Source organism: Erythrolamprus reginae, chromosome 3 (genome assembly GCF_031021105.1).
Source record: "Erythrolamprus reginae isolate rEryReg1 chromosome 3, rEryReg1.hap1, whole genome shotgun sequence".
Taxonomy (NCBI): Eukaryota; Metazoa; Chordata; class Lepidosauria; order Squamata; family Dipsadidae; genus Erythrolamprus; species Erythrolamprus reginae.
In genome coordinates this window covers 140,396,670-140,404,290 of record NC_091952.1, presented here as the reverse complement: position 1 = coordinate 140,404,290, position 7,621 = coordinate 140,396,670, and positions in this window count along the sequence as shown.

The window sequence follows — 7,621 nt, the reverse complement described above, 5'->3', positions numbered from 1 at the left end:
GTTCTGAAGAAAACAGAATGTGTAGCTTTATTATTCAGTAATCATACATTTCTTACTTTTTTTGGCAAATAACATTTATTTTAGTATCATTTCTTACAGTGCATTTTTTAGTTGTTAGTTTTAAGGACAGATATTTACAAAGCACATGCAGCACATTTCACACGGAAAAAATTGCACCTCAATTCTTCAGAGAATCTGTGTCTTAATTGAATGACCACCTTCAGTACCTGAAATAAATTTTTCAGGAAACTAGCATTCTCTGGAGACATGGAGCTCTTATGTAGAACTTCCATTTTATTTTTCTTGAAAAAACCTCCCTCTTTTTCATTAATTTATTTATTAGTACATAGAAATATTCAGTCCTCTGAATCTTTTTACAGCCAGGGACCTAAATATTTTTAGGAAGGTAAAATGTATTGGAATATTGAGTAGTGTCAAGCAATACTTTCTATAATTTAACCATTATCTATCTAATTCCGATGTAGAAGGTGACCAGGCTGGGCCTGAGGGTAGATTCAGATGCGTAAATCAGTTTGCAGTCTCTGTGCCCCTATGATCTAAGTCCAGTCCCCCTTGAAGTCCATTGAATCTTATCTGAGCCTGGTCATTTGTGCATCAAGCAAAAGCATCTCTGGGCTGATCAATACAGTGTAAAAATAAAATTTTGTGAGAGTTACCCAGAAATAAACATGAAAGTTTAAGATTGATGCTTTTCTTTGCAGCAAGCTAATTGTCCAGTACAGTGGTTCCTCTACCTAAGAACGCCTCTACTTAAGAACTTTTCTACATAAGAACTGGGTATTCAAGATTTTTTTGCCTCTTCTTAAGAACCATTTTCTACTTAAGAATTGGAGCCAGGAAAAATTTCCCAGGAAATTTGAGAGTGACACGAAGGCTCGGACAGTTTCCTGCCATTCCCCCTTTAATCCCGGCCATCTTGGGCTTTTCTGGGCTGCCAGAGGAGCCTTGCAGTGGCGCTTAAAGAGGCTTTAGCAGTCCAGAGCAAATGAAGCATTTTCCTTTCTCTGGGTGTTTGGAGAGGGAATAAACCACTTTGCTGTGGTGACTCCCTCGCACTGCCTCCCAAACACCCAGCGCAAGGTTGCCTCTCAGAGCATCTAGGCGTGGAAAGGCAAAAGGGGGCGCTTCACCCTGACCAGATCAACTCGGCTTCAGCCAACCTGAGGAGTTACTACAGTGAAGGAAAGGCACCGGCTACAAAGTGAGTGAGCAAGAGGAGAGGGGAGCCCTTCAGTGTGGGAAGGAAGAGGAAGCAGGTAGCAGCAGCAGCAGCTGCCACCTTTCGGTCTAAGGAGTGGGAGGTTCCCCCCTCTCGCCCACCTGGGTTTCTCTCTCTGGCACAGTGTATGGGAGGCAGCCTCATGCCGGGTGTATAGGAGGCGCTTGCTCCTCCTTGCCATTTCAGAGTCCCTCTTTTTTTTTTTAAGCCTTAAAGTTTTGGATTGTTTTGATTCCCCTCATCTCACCTTCTTCCTTCAGCAGCGACTGTTCTCTTCCTCTTCTCCTGCCTCCTCCCACCCAAATTCCAAGCTTTTATTTCTTTCCTAATGAGTTTGCACACATTATTTATTATTATTTTTTTAAGATGATTGGTTTTTAGTCATAGTTTTAATTATTAGATTTGTACTTATATTGTTTATATTGTTGTTGTGAGCCACCCCGGGTCTCCAGAGAGGGGTGGAATACAACTCTAATAAATACCGGTAATAATAATAATTATTATTATTTGCTTTTACATTGATTCCTATGGGGAAAATTTCTTCTACTTACAAACTTTTCTACTTAAGAATCTGGTCACGGAATGAATTGAGTTCTTAAGTAGAGGTACCACTGTATTTCTAAAACTTAAAAGAATAAAACTGTAAAGCTAAGACATGGAGCTTGGTATCAAATTGATACATTGGAAAGTCTGAGTGCTGAATTAAACACAGACTGCAGATTAAGTAATCATTTCAGCATACAAAAGTATATTGTGTTTCCATTACTTTCATTCCTAACAAAATTAAAATACAGTGGTACCTCCAAGAACTCTACTTAAGAACTTTTTTAGATAAGAACCAGGTGTTCAAGATTTTTTTGCCTCTTCTTAAGAACCATTTTCTACCTAAGAACCCGAGCCCGGAAAAATTTCCCAGGAAATTTGAGAGCGGCATGAAGGCCTGGCCAGTTTCCTGAAATTCCCCCTGGCACAGTGTACAGGAGGCAGCCTCGCGCCGGGTGTATGGGAGGTGCGTGCTCCTCCTCACCATCTCAGAGTCCCACTTTTTTTAAACCTTAAAAATATCGCCCACATCATTAATTCTAAAATATTCACATAACTCTGTCTGCAATTTATCTTTATCTTGTTCACTAGAAGTTACAACTGCATTATATCTCCAAATTCTTTGATTACATTCCTGACCTATTTCCAATTCTGCCAGTAGTGGGGCATGATCTGACAACCAAATACTTTTTATATCTACTTTTTAAACTTGTATATTGACCACCCTGTTCATTAATATATAGTCAATGCAACTAAATGTATGATATCTTGCTGAGGAGTAGGTGCTTCTATTTGGTATATCTGCATGGAGATACACCATATTAAGTCTATTTAAATGTAACATCCTGCTATTTCCGATGCCATTTGTTAATTGCATATTGAAATCTCCTGCCAAAACATTGTACCCTCCATAAAGTTATCCAACTTCCTCTTTGTATTTATTATAAACTGTTTTGTTTTCGCATTTGGGGCATAAATTACCACCAGTGTCAATTTCTTTTGATTAATTTTCCCTTTAACAAACAATCACCTCCCTTCTCTATCTTTCTGACCTCCAACCTAGAAACATAGAAGACTGACGGCAGAAAAAGACCTCATGGTCCATCTAGTCTGCCCTTATACTATTTCCTGTATTTTATCTTAGGATGGATATATGTTTATCCCAGGCATGTTTAAATTCAGTTACTGTGGATTTACCAACCATGTCTGCTGGAAGTTTGTTCCAAGGATCTACTACTCTTTCAGTGAAATAATATTTCCTCACGTTGCTTTTGATCTTTCCCCCAACTAACTTCAGATTGTGTCCCCTTGTTCTTGTGTTCACTTTCCTTTTAAAAACACTTCCCTCCTGAACCTTATTTAATCCTTTAACATATTTAAATGTTTCGATCATGTCCCCCCTTTTCCTTCTGTCCTCCAGACTATACAGATTGAGTTCATTAAGTCTTTCCTGATACATTTTATGCTTAAGACCTTCCACCATTCTTGTAGCCCGTCTTTGTACCCGTTCAATTTTGTCAATATCTTTTTGTAGGTGAGGTCTCCAGAACTGAACACAGTATTCCAAATGTGGTCTCACCAGCGCTCTATATAAGGGGATCACAATCTCCCTCTTCCTGCTTGTTATACCTCTAGCTATGCAGCCAAGCATCCTACTTGCTTTTCCTACAGCCTGACCACACTGCTCACCCATTTTGAGACTGTCAGAAATCACTACCCCTAAATCCTTTTCTTCTGAAGTTTTTGCTAACACAGAACTGCCAATGCAATACTCAGATTAAGGATTCCTTTTCCCCAAGTGCATCATTTTACATTTGGAAACATTAAACTGCAGTTTCCATTGCTTTGACCATTTATCTAGTAAAGCTAAATCATTTGCCATATTACAGACCCCTCCAGGAATATCAACCCTATTGCACACTTTAGAGTCATCGGCAAATAGGCAAACCTTCCCTACCAAACCTTCCCCTATGTCACTCACAAACATATTAAAAAGGATAGGACCCAGAACAGACCCCTGTCTCTGCTCAGAATACTCGCCATTAACAATAACTCTCTGATGTCTACACTTCAGCCAGCTTGAAATCCACTGAACTATCCAGGGATTAAGTCCAATCTTCACTAATTTATCTATCAGCTCTTTATGGGGAACCGTATCAAAGGCTTTGCTGAAGTCCAGATAGGCAATATCCACGGCACCACCTTGATCCAACACCTTTGTGACATAGTCAAAGAAATCAATGAGATTAGTCTGACATGATTTGCCTTCAGTAAAGCCATGCTGATTTGGGTCCAATAAGTTATTGTTTTTTAGGTGCTGATTTATCCTCTTTTTGAGTAGTCTCCATCATTTTAGCTATAACTGATGTCAAACTAACTGGCCTGTAGTTACCAGCTTCTTCTCTACTGCCCTTCTTGTGGATAGGCACAACACTGGCCATTCTCCAATCCTCAGGAACATCTCCTGTTAACAGGGATTGGTTAAACAAATCAGTCAGGGGGGTAGCAATGACAGATCTGAGTTCTTTAAGAACTCTGGGGTGGATGCCATCTGGACCCATTGCCTTATTTATCTTTAATTGTTCAAGTTCTTCTAAGACATCGGCTTCTAAGATCACTGGAGCTGAATCCATACAGCTGGAAGCAATGCTATACCCCTCTATAGTATTATTTTGTAAGGTGTCTTTTGAGAAAACTGAACAGAAGTAGCTATTGAAATGGTCAGCGATCTCCTTATTCCCATCAATGCATGTATTATTCCCGGTACTAAGCTTCCTGATGCTGCAGTTTTTCTTCTTCCTATCACTAATATATCTGAAGAAGGTTTTATCCCCCTTCTTCACAGATTTGGCAATTTCTTCTTCTTTTGAGGCTTTAGCAGCATATATTATCTGTTTCACCTCCTTCTGTCTCATTTTATACACCTCTCTATCAGCTATACTTCCAGACTCTTTATACCTCCTATAGGCAGCCTTTTTTTAATTGACTATAGCCCTTACATCATTGCTAAACCATAGCGGTTTCTTCTTCCTTTTACCTTTAGTTATTTGCCTTACATACAGTCCTGTGGCTTTTAAGATGGCCTTTTTTAATATAATCCACTGGGTGCTCGCTCCTGCCATTTTATCCCTCCCCTTTAATTCATTATTTAAATATTCCCCCATTGCATTAAAATTTGTTTTTCTGAAATCCAATACTTTGATTGCGGTATAGGATTGCTCACAATCAGTTTTTACATCAAACCACAAACATAGATGGTCACTATACCCTAAATTTTCTCCCACCTTGACCTCTGAAACCCAATTCCCATTCGTAAAAACAAAATCTAGAATATTCTCCCCTCTAGTTAGTGTCTTAACCAGCTGTGCCAGAGCTGCTCCTGTAAAGGCCTCTACTATATTCTTACTTTTGCATGTAAGAATATAGTAGAGGCCTTTACAGGAGCAGCTCTGGCACAGCAACCTCCTCAAATAGAACCCTCTGATGAATAAGAATCGCCGTACCTCTACTATTTTGCGTTCCTCAAGATTCATATACCCATTTCCAATTACTATCATTAACCAATTTGTCCCTTCTTCTCTGTCTTTTATGTGTTTCTGTCAAAATCATAATATCCACCTTGTTTTGCTTAGCCATCCTCAATATCCTGTAACGTTTCAAATCTGATCCCAAACCATTCACATTTAAAACCATTATAGTACACTCACTCATAATATACAAGAATATCCCTTTTCCCCTCTTGTTTGCTTTTGGTTTACTTATTTTACCCTTCCTCACCCCAATAACCCCCCCAAAGTGCCTTCTCCCATGCTCCCCCCACCAGGAAGGGGGAGGACAAGGAAAACCCTTGTCCAGTCATGAGGCACTTCTAATGATTATGCTCCTACTTTGCTGAGCTCCACTTGCAACCACTTTTTAATATAATTAGAGAGAGAAAATCCCCTCCCACCCTCCCTTATCCATTTGAATAATACCTTCTTTTACTTTTTTTTACTTCTTTTACTTTTTTCTCTTCTCCCCCCAACAAGAATAAAAATTAACACTAATTTCCAGAAACATCTCCAAGGGGGGACAGCAGAGTCAGTTTCAACTCTTCACTTCTTCTCATGCTGGGCTCTATTCTTTTCTGCTCCCTTCTAATGGCCTCCACCTGCCCCGTCAACTCCTTCAGCTGCTCCTCCCTTTGCCTTTCCTCCTCATCTGGGGTACTACGACCACTGAAATAATCTTCTCCTTCTGCTCCTTGTGGCTCTCCAACTGCTCTGCTCTTCCCTCCTTCTGCTCCTTGTGCTCCGCTTTCTACAAACTCAATACCCAGTTGGTTCAATAGTGCCTTTCCCTCCTCCAATGATCGTACTCTAAACATCTTATTTTCCTGGAACACCAAAATGGCAGCTGGAAAACACCAGGTAAACTTTTTTCCACTTTGATATAGACGGTTTGAAATTGGGCGTAAAGCAGCTCTCACTCTCAAAGTTTCCCAGGAGAGATCTCTAAGAACTCTTACCTTGTTTCCATCTTGATTAAGGCTGGCACAACTTTTCAAATACTTATTATTATTATCATCATCATTATTATTATTATTATTATTATTATTATTATTATTATTTATTGGATTTGTATGCCACCCCTCTCCGCAGACTCGGGGCGGCTAACAACAGTGGTAAAACAACATGAACAATCCAATTAATAAAAACAACTAAAAAACCCTTATTATAAAAAACCAAATTATAGATCATATCTTATTATAGATCATATCAGCTTTCTTCTCACTGGCCAAGGCCATAGCAATGTGTCTTTGCCTCTCCGGGTTTCTATGTGGAACACCCCAATGAACGCACACTATGTCATCAAAAACAACTTGGGCGCCCTGCACTTTCATCCAACCAAGAATTGCTTCCGCTAATTTCAAGCCTGAAGCAAAATCTGGTCTAAAACCATGCAGGCGTAAATTTCTTCTCCTTTGATGGTCTTCCAAATTGGCAAGTTTTAAATCCAATTGCTTACAAATCTCATCCTGGCTTTTAACTTGTTGCTCTAAATTCCGAATTTTTTTAGCTGACTCATCTGCTCCTTTTTTAACTGTTTTAATATGTAAGCAAAGATTTTCCAACACCCTTTCCACTCACAGAAATCTTTGTTCAAAAGCACCAACAATCTGAAGCAATTGATCCAGTTTCGTTTGAATTTTCCTGAGGCTAAGGTCAGCCCTTTCAGCCATTTTATTAAGATTTATTGTCCTCACTTTGATAGCGAAAGAAGATCAGTCTTCCCTTAAAACCGCAAATCTTAGATTCTCTTTGAACTTCTGTAAATGCTCTAGCCTCTGCTTATCTTCAAGAAAAAATTATGATGTTTTGAGGGAGTTTTTCCCTTTTGTTCAATTAATCATATCGGAGCTCGAATAGGTGCGTCTAGAAAAGTCTATGACGCATGTGTAGTCCATGATTAACTTTGTCAAAAACTTTATACACATCTAATTTCAAAATACCCAACTTCTTCTTGGTAACGGTAGTGTGGTATTGGTCTTCCTCAATGATTTTCAGCAAAATGTTCTCAAGTCTGTTCGCCAATACCTTCATGAATATTTTATAATCCTGATTTGCCAAAGTGATAGGACGATAGGGTCTCTTAAATCTCGATCCTTTTTCAGGATGGTAACAATTTCTACTGTCCTCCAAGTCTGTGGGATACTGTAAGTTTTAAGTACATCATTAAATAACTTTCCCAAATGCGGTATCAATTCATCCATATTCATCCATATAAGTCTTATAAAATTCCCCTGTACTGTATATCCATCAGGGCCCGGTGCTTTGGCTGGTTTCAACCCTTTAATTA